The 12492-nt window shown below is 36.4% G+C and overlaps 1 pseudogene; it reads left to right on the plus strand.

Annotated features, from left to right (window-relative positions):
• Positions 1-10746: 10746 nt before the first annotated feature.
• LOC101726206 (RING1 and YY1-binding protein pseudogene) lies at positions 10747-12271 on the plus strand (annotated as a pseudogene).
• Positions 12272-12492: the final 221 nt, after the last annotated feature.

Raw genomic sequence — 12492 nt, forward strand, 5'->3', positions numbered from 1 at the left:
ATAAAAACGGTACTAAAAATTGGAATAGAAGAGCTTTATCTGAACTTGATTAAGGCTATCTATGAATAACCAACAGCCAACATCATACTAAATGGTCAAAAACTGAAAACTTTCACACTAAAATCAGGAACAAGACAAGGTTGCCCACTATCACCACTCCTGTTCAATATTGTTCTAGAAACATTAGCCATAGCAATTAGACAAGAGAAAGAAATAAAAGGAATGAAGATAGGAAAGGAAGAAGTGCAACTGTCATTATTTGCTGATGATATGATACTTTACACAGACGATCCAAAAAACTCAGTCAAAAGTCTGCTAGACCTAATTGACAGATTTAGTAGAATAGCTGGATACAAGGTCAACACTCAAAAAAACAATAGCCTTCTTATATGCAAACAGCAGACTCATGGAGAGAGAAATTCGGGAAATAATTCCTTTTACAATAGCATCCCAAAAAATGAAATATGTAGGAATCAACCTAACAAAGGAAGCAAAAGACCTCTGCACTGAAAACTACAGCTCTCTGAAAGAGGAGATCAAAGAGGATATAAGAAAATGGAAAGACATCCCTTGTTCCTGGGTAGGAAGAACCAATATAGTGAAAATGGCCTTACTTCCAAAACTACTATATAAATTAAATGCAAAGCTGATTGAAATTCCAACAATATACTTCACAGAACTAGAGAAAAAAATAAAAAAATTCATTTGGAAGCAGAAGAAACCTAGAATAGCAAAAGTAATTCTAGGCAACAGAGACATGGCTAGGGGTATAACAATCCCCAACTTGAAATTATACTACAAAGCTACTGTGATAAAAACAGCATGGTACTGGCAAAGAAACAGACCTGAGGATCAATGGAATAGATTAGAAGATGCAGAAACAACTCCAGACATACTCAGCTACCTCATCTTTGACAAAAGTGCCAACCACCCTCATTGGGGGAAAGATAGCCCATTTAGTAAATGGTGTTGGAAAAACCGGATTTCAACCTGCCAAATATTAAAACTAGACCCATACCTATCACCATCCACTAAACTAAGATGGAAGTGTATTAAAGATCTAAATATTAAGACAGAAACACTAAACTTGCTGGAAGATAAGTTAGGTAGAACTCTTGAAGACATTGGTATAGGAAAAGACTTTATGAACACAACCTCAGTAGCACAGTAACGAGCACCAAGAATCAACAACTGGGATATCATCTTATTAAAAAGCTTCTTCACTGCAAGAGAAACTACCAACAGAGCTAAGAGACAACCTACAATGTGGGAAAAAAATTTAGCAGCTGTATCTCAGACAAAGAACTACTCTCTAGTGTATATAAAGAATTTAAAAAATCAGATTCCCCCAAATCCAAAGACTCAATTCAAAAGTGGGCATCTGAAATGAACAGACATTTCTCAGACAAAGAAGTAAAAGCAGCAAATAAATATATGAAAAAATGTTCAACATAACTGGTTATTCTTGAGATGCGGAGGGAAACAACACTGATATTTCACCTCACCCAAGAAAGAGTGGCTGCTATCAAGAAATCAACCAATAACAAATGCTGGTGGGGTTGTGGAGAGAAAGGAACCATTCTCTATTATTGGTGGGAGTGCAGACTGATGCAACCACTATGGAAATCAATATGGAGATACCTCAAAGAGCTAGGGCTAAAGGTCACATTTGACCCAGCTATTGCCCTTCTGGATATATTCCCCAAAGAATTAAATGAATCATACCACAGCGATATATGTGCACCCATGTTTATAGCAGCACAGTTTGTAATAGCTAAAACTTGGTAACAGCCCAAGTGCCCATCAACTGGAAACTGGAAAAAGATGTTTGTTTTTTATAAAATGGAGTACTACTCAGCCATAAAGAATGAGAAAATAGACACATTTATAGCTAAATGGATGCATATTGATGCCATGCTCTTAAGTGAAATAAATAGGACACAAGTGTAAATACTGAAGTTTCTCTACTGGGAGAAGCTGAAAGTATAAATAAGGATTAAAATGAATAATTGATCATTTGAAATAGGAAAAGGTTCAAATGTGTAGTTGTGGTGGGAGGGGAAGGGGAAAGGAAAAATTATGAGAAAAGTAAAAAAATGGAAATGAAATCTATGTAAATAGGGAAAGGTGGAGGAGGTAAATTGCACATAGGTAATGGGGAAAAAAGTAATAACCAAGATACATCATGTACAGGTACAAGCACCCAATGATAAATGTAAAAGTATTGTATACCTAGAATGTACCAATAAAAGAATTTATGGAAAAAAAAAATTACAGCCCTTGCTAAACACCTTGATTGAAGACTTGTGAAATCCTGAATCATATGATTCAGTTAACTTATGCTCAAATTCTATAGAAACAGTGAGACAATAATTGTACAATATTTTATTCTATGTCTATAACTTTTGGTTATTATGCATCACCATGAAACTAAAATATGTTTGATGTATGGAAGTGGTTGATGTGGCATAAAATAGTCAAAAATGTAGACTTTGTTTCCATTTTTTTCTTTTCTCGTAATTTTTCCTTTCCCTTCTTTCCTTTCTCCTTACCCTCCCACCACCCATACCCCTTTGGACCTTTTCTTCCTATTTCAAATTATCGATTATTCTTTTTGACGGTGCCAGCCGTCACTAGTCGAACAGTACCTGAGAGGAGGGGAGAGGATGAAAGAAAAACACAACCTCTGAGGAAAAGAAAAAGGAGAGAGAGGTGGAGGAGAGACCCCTCTTCCCACTTTATTGCCCTTTATATACCTTTTCCACAACCCCCAACCCCTCCTCAGCACATAATTCGGTGACTAATTATTTTCCAGGGAAAAGGTCAAATGTATCTTTACAACTCCGGGAATAACATTCCCTTGCACTGCAGACATTCAAACTCTTTCTATTTAACCACTCTCGTTACACGTAACCATCCTTGTTTTTGTGCCAGCTGCATATCCAGGATTCATTATGTTCTCAAGAGACTCAGAGGTCTCTCAAGGTTATTTCAACCTTTCGCTCTCCACAGCTCCCCCTTTTTTATTTATTAGATGACCGTGCCTGTCTTAGGTGAGATCCTAGGACAGAATCCTACCTTACCCATCATTGGGAAGAGAAACTTCCCTGTCTTAGGTTGTTAAGAGATTCTCCTGGTCTCAAACCCGTCATTGACTAACCGGCCTCTTGCTTAGGGGTGATCAATTTCTGATAATGCAATTGGACAGCCATTATTGAGAACATGGATCAAACACACTGGCCAAATATAATGAAAAGAAGAAACATAAGTAACAATCCACCTGCCAACAGCCCAAGGCCTATCACTATTTGTTTAGCAAAAAGTGAGGAAGGCACCAAGGTTTTCAAGTAGTCATAAAGGGACTGTGCCAGCTGTGCAGGTGACAGATTTGTTTTTCTTGTTTGTTGAATACTCAATATTTGCTGATGGAGCTTTACTAGGTCGGAGGTTTCATTGCCATGCGACCACGCCCCTTTTAGATGGTCCTGGATCATTTGCCAATTATAATCTGTCACATTATAAGCTAGTGAAGTGACACAAATCCAACAATATTCTGCATGGCACTGTAAACGGTTTCTATGTTTGAGAGCTTCAAGGGAGCATCCCAAATATATTACCATGTCAAAAAGAGCATTTAACTTCTCTTGTTAACAAACCATTTAGACTCTCCAATATTTGAAGTCCTTTCTCTGCATACCATGGTTCTGCAAGATTAACCAGTAACATTACAAAAGAGGGCTGATGAATTATCAAAACACCTTGACACCCAAATTTTACACAATTTGACAATGTACAACTATAACATTTTACATTAAATCGACGAGTTCCATTTTTATATTCAATCTTAAAACCTTCCAATAATAGTAAATAGGGCTGGGGCACACAAGCCATAATGTTTCCCTCCAACCCGGAATCTGGTCCCACACCAATCCTTTTTATTCCTCCCATAGCAACCATAAGTTTCCATATCATGGGCTGAAAAGGGCCGGAAGGCACTCACCAAAGTCCCACAGTCAACTGCTGTTTTGTATTCGCCCCACCTTGACAATTGTCCATTTGGGCACTCCAATCCTGTAGCACTTCTTGTTGATCGGTGAAGTTATAGATGGCTGGCCGGTCCACTCTACATCTGGCCCATGGTATGATCCTGTTATTGTTGAGTGTCTTATTCATACATTGGAAAATTCAAAATGAAAAGGGTATGGTTTAAGAGATTCTGAGGAGACAAGGGGTATAACTCCCCCTTTTTTATTTTCTGAAGCTGATGTTTAAGGGCATTATGAGCTCTTTCAACAATCCCCTGTCCCTGGGGATTATAGGGTATACCAGTTTTATGTATCAGCATACAAGTGTGCCTATTTTTATAGGTGGCTGGAGCATAAGAGAAGGGCAAATACCCAAATCAAAAGGTTATTACCATAAACAATATGTTGGAAGACCCACATAATTAGAGGGCATGCATACATTTTGAACACCAGAAAAGGAGCAGTAATAAATATCACAGTTACATAAAACCTTATGTTTTTTACTGTAGTTTGGTACCAAAACCATCTTTCTAATAACACTCTCTTTTTTATGACACAGAAATTAAGCTTTTGAAGATGACCAATGTGGACATATTACAATAACATATTTAGAACTTAACCAATGTAAACATTTTACAATAACATATTTAGTGCTTAAACATCAATGATAACCAATGTAATCAATTTATAACATATTTAGAATTTAAACTTCAACGATAACCAATGTAATCAATTTATAACAACATATTGAGACAATATTTGTTGTGGTGTGTCTCCCATAAGATTATAAAAATTACTAGGGGGTCCCTTTAGTGAATTAAGACCAGAATAATTATTTTCTGGGTGGCCACTTCTTTATTTACCAAAGGCAGTACCCACGGTCTCTATTTATTTTGACAAACAAAGAATAAGTATATATATATCTTCTTATTTTACAACTGCTTATTGCAATTTGATTATTGCATGTACATAACAATACACATTACTTTTATAAAATAAATCTTGGTGGCACTTTGATCAATTAGCAACCTGGGAAGGAAGGCATGCCTTTAATTTAATAACATTTATCTGTAAGCCAATTTAACAATAGGTGAATATCTTTTTTAAAAAAAAAATTTTTTAAAGGTGAAAAGGAAAAGAGAAAAAAAAATTGAGCTCAACTGTGCAAACAAACAACAGACAACAGACAAACATATAAGACAATTTATAAAATTACGAGTGTACTCAAATATATTTAGCCAAATTGAATCATAATATCCTTTTTATGATTATTAGATTTATAATTGTATGACTGGTCAAAAACTTTGGAATAGTCAATTAACAGAGATCTCTTGAAATTAAAATCAGAAGGAATGAAAGCGTTTTTATACCTGTAAATATAAAAAGAACTCCAAGTCCTTGATAAGGAAGTAGCAAATTTAAACAGGACAGACTATTTAGAACCCAGTCAGATCCTCCCCTCTCTTGGCGGCCGCCTGTAAAGTAGCCTGCAGGGCCGAGAGAGGGCGAGGCGCTAGGGATGAGAGTCGTGGGACAGGAGGGGAATCTAGCTGAAGATCGGGGTGGGCAACCTCAGGAAAAGGGTCAAGCCCTGCCAGGATGCTGGGCTGAAGTGACCGTTTTTTCAACAGTGCTTGTTCCTTTTGTTTCCATTTCCAATTAAACCATAACATATCTAAGGGATTTGAGGGATGGGTATTTTCAGATTTATCTTTTTTATCTTTTATTTTTATTTTTTCAGTAAGAGTTATTAGAGAGAAGGGATGCCATTCCTCATAGTTATATTTAGTTGCCTCCTCCTCCAAATCTGTGGCACCAGAGGGGTCGAGGGGTTCATCTAAACCTTCTACAAGAGGGGGCGCTGAAGAAGGGCACTCAATTTCTTTATCTATATTTGGAACGTCCTCCGGGCTACAGGCAACAGCGTCTGTTTGTGAGTTACCCACTGAAGTCCCTTGACGAGAATCTAAGCTCTCCTTGATAAGACCCCAAAGGCTAAACACATCAACAGGGAATTTGGAAGGCCCTTCCTGATCATAATAATCTTACAATTGTTTTCCGACTTTTAGCCAAAGTTCCAAATTAATTGATCCCTCCTCGGAAAACCATGGGCAGACTCTCTCCACAAATTCTAAAAAATGACATAACTGCTGTTGCCCTACCTTAGCTCCACAGGACTGAAGCATCCTTTTTAATATCTGAGCAAACAGCATCCGACTACTAGTAGTCCCCATATCTTATAGCATCAGACTACTAGTAGTCTTTATATCTTATATCATCGCACCCTACTTACTTATCCGAGCTTACAATCCGGCGGCGTCCTTTACTTTGTCCTCCGTGTTTAGGTCCCTGTTCGGGTGCCACTTGTGACGGTGCCAGCCGTCACTAGTCGAACAGTACCTGAGAGGAGAGGAGAGGATGAAAGAAAAACACAACCTCTGAGGAAAAGAAAAAGGAGAGAAAGGTGGAGGAGAGACCCCTCTTCCCACTTTGTTGCCCTTTATATACCTTTTCCACAACCCCCAACCCCTCCTCAGCACATAATTCGGTGACTAATTATTTTCCAGGGAAAAGGTCAAATGTATCTTTACAACTCCGGGAATAACGTTCCCTTGCACTGCAGACATTTGAACTCTTTCTATTTAACCACTCTCGTTACAAGTAAACATCCTTGTTTTTGTGCCAGCTGCATATCCAGGATTCATTATGTTCTCAAGAGACTCAGAGGTCTCTCAAGGTTATTTCAACCTTTCGCTCTCCACATCCTTTTAATCATTTTAATCCTTATTTGCACTTTCAGTTTCTCATACTAGAGAAACTATTCAGTATTTACCAAATGTGTGAATGGTCTACAGGCTGAAATAATTTTGAGAAGCATAACACAGGAAAGAGAAAGCCTAAGTTATCTTGAACAGACTGCCAGGAAAATATGAACTTGGAGGATATTAATGGGTAGAGCACAGAACAAATGATGGAACATATTTTTTAGAAAATGGAGTAAGGAAAATCCTTCTTAAGTAGTGGCAGAATGTTTAGCAAAATTGTGTCCTGAAGTTATGTAGAAGTTTCAAGTGATTTTGTGTGTGTATGTGTGCGTGTGTGTGTGTGCATATATGTGTGTGTGTATGTGTGTGTGAGTGAGAGATACTTTAGGGTATTTTTATTCATTTGCTTTAAACTTGTTTTACTTAGTATGTGTTTGCAGTACACAATGGTTATATTCATCATGGGGAGTTGGCACTTGTATTATATTCTTTTTTGTCTTCTTCTCCTTCTGTCTTTCCCCCTTCCTCCATCTCTTGATATTTCCAGAAAAAGTTTTGAAAATGCCATCCTGATTGCTTCTTGCTGCTTATAATACAAAATGAAGCAGAGATTAAGGAAGAAAGAGCTACTGAACAAAAAGTTCCAAGGACTTGATGGTTTTGAAAATTCTCACCTTTTCCACATGGCAAAAGCTGTTAGAATGTAGAAATTGCTTTTTAAAATATGGCATATAGAAAAATGTATGCCTATGAAACCTTTTGCTAGAACCTCAGAAAGATCAGAAGATCATAGTATCCAATTGCAGAGAGAGTACTTTCAAGAGATTATGTGAATGTTTCACAAATCTGTTCAATCAACAGTGAGACATCTGAGATTGTTAAGTGTAATGCCTTTCAGCCATTTCAAATGCAACGAAAGACAGAGAAGAGATTATCATGAGAAAATTGTGTATGTGGCCTTTTTATACAGAAATGGACATCACTGAAATCCGCTGAGGCCACCAAAGTAGTCAAGAAAACTGTTTTAGCAAAAAGAACTCAGATGACACATGAAAATGATAAGAAGGACAAGTGATAGGAGCCTGTTGAGCACCCAAAATGGAGCTAGTGTAAATCAGGCTGACAAAACTACACATCAGCAAACTGTGTTTAATACTCATTTTATGTGAACCTAGAAGGAAATGGAAATAGTTGAGTATTTATTTTTGTAAATACTGAAGTATTTTTTCCATTGATAAAATTCACTGACAGAATTAGTCATAGGAATTGTGTTTTCTACTTTCTTGTTAGAAAAATCTTAAAAACCTTTCTTACATGTAAAGAGGGTTCCCATTCTTTTCTGAAATGGCCACTTATTGGTCTCCTGAAATACAAGACAATAAAAGAAAATGAAGAAATGACAACCAAATAGTGCTTTGTGACTGATGACTAGCACAGAAAGGCTTTTTGAAAAGGCTGATTTTGTAGAATATTTACTAAAAACATGCTTCAGGGTAAGATACAGTTTACACTGAGCACAGTAACAATGTAGCACATAGATGCAATTTGTATTTTAAAGCCAGGAAGTAAGTGTTCTGGACCCCAAAGCAGAGTTAGTGAAACACCAGGATTAATACTGAAACCTTGTTTTCTGGGGTATAGGCAGTGCACCTCACCATAGAAAGAAGCACTTTTTCAGGTAATAGTACAGTTTATTAGAAAATTATGGTTTGAATGAGTCACTAAATAATTTCTTCATAAATCAGTGAGTTCTTTCTATGTTACTATAATTAACTAAAATGCAAATGAGGTAATTCTTACATTGAAATCATATGGCTTCATATCACATGGAGGATAGAATATTGAATAATCCATGTAACTTTTTTTACAATATGGTAACTGCCTACACTGTTAAGTTTTTTGGCCATTTGTCCTTTGTTGACAATGTTTTAAATTCTCTGTTTTGTTGCCTTTTGTACTAGTTTAATTCCTCCAACTGATCAAATTCTCACTTCAGGATTGTTATGCAATACAATAATCTTTGACAGAAATGTTTTGATTTATCCTTCTCCCTGAAATACACACACACACACACACACACACACACACACACACACACACGCACACACACACACCTGAGGTTTTCAAATATAAATACCCTTGATTATTTAAGAAACTTGTTTAATTCCAACCCAAATCTGTCTCCCTCTTAAAATTCACTATAAAGATTCATGATTTCCTGTCAACACATTATATTTTATCATTATTCAATTTTGATATTCTTTATTTTATATCTATCCATCTCGTTAGGCTGCAGTTTCCATGAACCAAAGACAGAGAAGAGATTATCATGAGAAAATTGTGGATGTGGCCTTCATATAAAGAAATAGACATCACTGAAATTTTGTGATTTTGTCTAATTTCTTTATTATAGTTACTCTGGGTTAGGCACTATAACTAGAATAATGAAGCAATCAATAGTTGAAAATACATTAATAAAAATGCATAATCTGTTAATAGATATTTTTATGAATGTTTATTTACTTATTATAACTTTTTTCCTTTGTATTTTGTTCATTTTGGGGAAGTAGTGGAATTGATTTTTGAAAATTTAATGGAAATTTTAAATTCCCTTTTATGTTGAGAATTATGTTTTGAGAATTTCTAGCTAGTCACTTTCTCTTGCAGTTTGTCTTTAGGTTTCAGACATGGGAATTCTTAATATCCTATTCTAAGAAAGGAGGAATGTAACACAATAAACATATTTCTGATGCTAAAGTACACTGAATCTTGCATAATGTTAAAATCAATGAAGTAATTTTGATTAAAACTCTTCAACAAAGATTTTCTTTTACAGTTAAATATTTATGCAAATATAATTATTCACTTTCTCTTTCCTTATATTATCTCCTCCAACTGCCTGGCAGTAAATGGGAACCTATAAAATACATTAGTTTCTGTTAATCACAAGTTCTCAGTGTAAATCTTTATCTGTGATCTTTGTGGTATAAATGGACTTTGCATAGCTGTCAATTATTTACATAGTCTAAAGCAGCACTTAGCAGTACAGCTAGTCAATTGCATGTTAAAAGAATTAGAATTGTCTAAGATTTTATCTACATATTCTGTCTTTTCTATCAAAATGAATCCAGTAGTACTTTTTTGTTTTTTTAAGCTGTAGAAATGTAAAAATATTTACTGTCATGATGTGAGAAATACCAGTAAAAATAGATGCTAGATTTTTTCACAATACTTATTAATTGGGTTAAATTAAGAAATTTAATCTATTTTTCTAAGTTTAAATCTACTTATCCAGAAAAAAAAGTATAATAAATATTGAGCCAAAGGTAAAGAAGTAGAACTTCCTTTTCTAAATTCTCTCATCTTGGCCTCAAAAAAGAGGATATATTTAAATGGAGTCACTGTTTAAATATTAGGGTTTAGGTATTGCTTATATTTAGGATGAATAAAATAAAATAAAATTGAAATTATAGGCAAACCTTTCTTTTTCAGCAAAAACTTAACTAAAATAATCACTAGCTCTTCTCAAAATTTTCATTTTCTCTCACCCAATTTTTTTCATGTTACTCTAATATTGGCAAATGGTAAATACCACTTTAAAAACTGAACAAACAACTGTGTATTTAATTACTCCTGTTTTTAGTGTACCCATTTTTTCAAATTACATCTCCTTATGCGTAAATAATACATGAAAAGCAGCAGGTTAAGTTTTAATCATTTTACATTTTACTTTTATCAAAAGTCTGTGAAATACAGTCTTGTAAGCAAGAGAAAAGATTCCAGAATTTTTAAACTGCTGGGTAAATAGGTCTGTAGGTTTGTTCAAAGGTGTGTCATTGTTTGGTGACTGATGGCAGCCTGAAATGCCGTGAGCTAATGACTTTATCCATCCTCCAAAGAAGGGGAGTAGATAGAGACACTCTCAAAAAGAGACTGCAGTACATTTTAGAGGGGTCATGAACTGCAAAGGTTTTCAGTTTGACAGCAAGATGCTGGAACCAGAAGAGCTCTACAATTCAGGTTACCATGATTCTTGTTATTTGTGTGTGAAAAGCTGTGCAATATTGGATTGGCATATTTTTTATAATAACTCAAGTCTGAGAGATGATATCTAAAAGCCCATTCCAGCAATGATGTTCAGTTATTTGGGTATTAAGCCTCTGCCTTTGCTACCTAGATTTGGCTTTTTATACCTGATTGACTTCAGAATGTTGATGACACATTTGCTTAATTATTGGTTGGCAGTACATATTGCTACATATCATTCTATGATAGGGCTCTAGAGTTTGTGTACTTTTTTTTCTACATTGAATATTGACCCAGGGCCTTTGCACTGACTTGTATCCCCAGAACTTTTTTTCTTTTTTTTTTGAGACTGTCTTGTTAAATTGCAGTTGTTAATTGACATTGCCATCCTCCTGCCTCAGCCTGTGAGAGTGCTGGTATTATAGGTGTGTTCCACCACACCTGGTTTAGAATCTGGACTTTATAAACTTCTGCAGAACCCAACATAAATAGAACAAATCTTAATGAACTTGGTAGAAACTTAAAATATCTGGCCTATTCAGTGCCTCAGAGACTATTGGTATTAGTTTTTTAACTGTAGAGTTAATATATAAAATTATAGAGGGCTCGGGGCCAGCAGCCACAGCGCCGCAGCCATGGCGGTGGCACCTCAGCCACCCTCCGTTGTCGGCGCCGCAGCCATTCCTCCCAAAGGGAGATTTAACCAGGCCAAAAAGACAAGCAAAGCCTGCTGCAGACGAAGGCTTTTGGGATTGTAGCGTTTGTACCTTCAGAAACAGCGCTGAAGCCTTTAAATGCAGCATCTGCGACGTGAGAAAAAGCACCTCCACCAGAAAACTTCGGATCAATTCTCAGCTCGTGGCACTACAAGTGGCACAGCAGTATGCCACTCCACCACCCCCCAAAAAGGAGGAGAAGGTTGAAAAGCAAGATAAAACGAAACCTGGAAAAGATAAGGAAATCAGTCCTACTGTTACCAAGAAAAATACCAACAAGAAAACAAAACCAAAGTCAGATATTCTGAAAGATCCTCCTAGTGAAGCTACCAGTATACAGTGTGCAAATGCTACAACAAAGACCAGCGAATCGAATTACACTTCAAGGCCCCGGCTGAAAAAAATGGACAGGAGCACTGTACAGCAGTTAACAGTAACTGTGGGCAACGTACTGTCATTATCACAGACTTAAGGAAAAGACTCGTTCTTCCTTGACATCCTCATCCACAGTGACCTCCAGTGCAGGGTCAGAACAGCAGAACCAGAGCAGCTCGGAGCACAGACAAGGGCGCCTCCGGTTCCTCCACGCCAAAAGGTGACATATTGGCAGTAAATGATGAATCTTTCTGAAATTGCACATGGCATTGTGAAAACTATGAATCAGGGTATGGAATTCAAATCCTCCACCTTCCAATGCTGCTTGCAGCCCTGGAGAATCTTCTATGGACATCGACCTCTTAGCAATGCTGCCAGGATAATTTCTGCTTGCCATGGGCATCTGGCCACCAAGGAATCTCGCACCTTGACAATTACTCTTGACATTTTTATGTATTCCATTGTTTTATATGATTTTCCTAACAATCATTTATTATTGGATGTGCTCCTGAATCTACTTTTTATATGAAAAAAATCTGCTGTGCACACACACAAAAAAAATTATAGAAAATGGAAAATATAACA

This window comes from Heterocephalus glaber, unplaced genomic scaffold (genome assembly GCF_053883595.1).
Source record: "Heterocephalus glaber isolate CG9 unplaced genomic scaffold, H.glaber_assembly_v1.0 deba00001497, whole genome shotgun sequence".
Lineage (NCBI taxonomy): Eukaryota > Metazoa > Chordata > Mammalia > Rodentia > Bathyergidae > Heterocephalus > Heterocephalus glaber.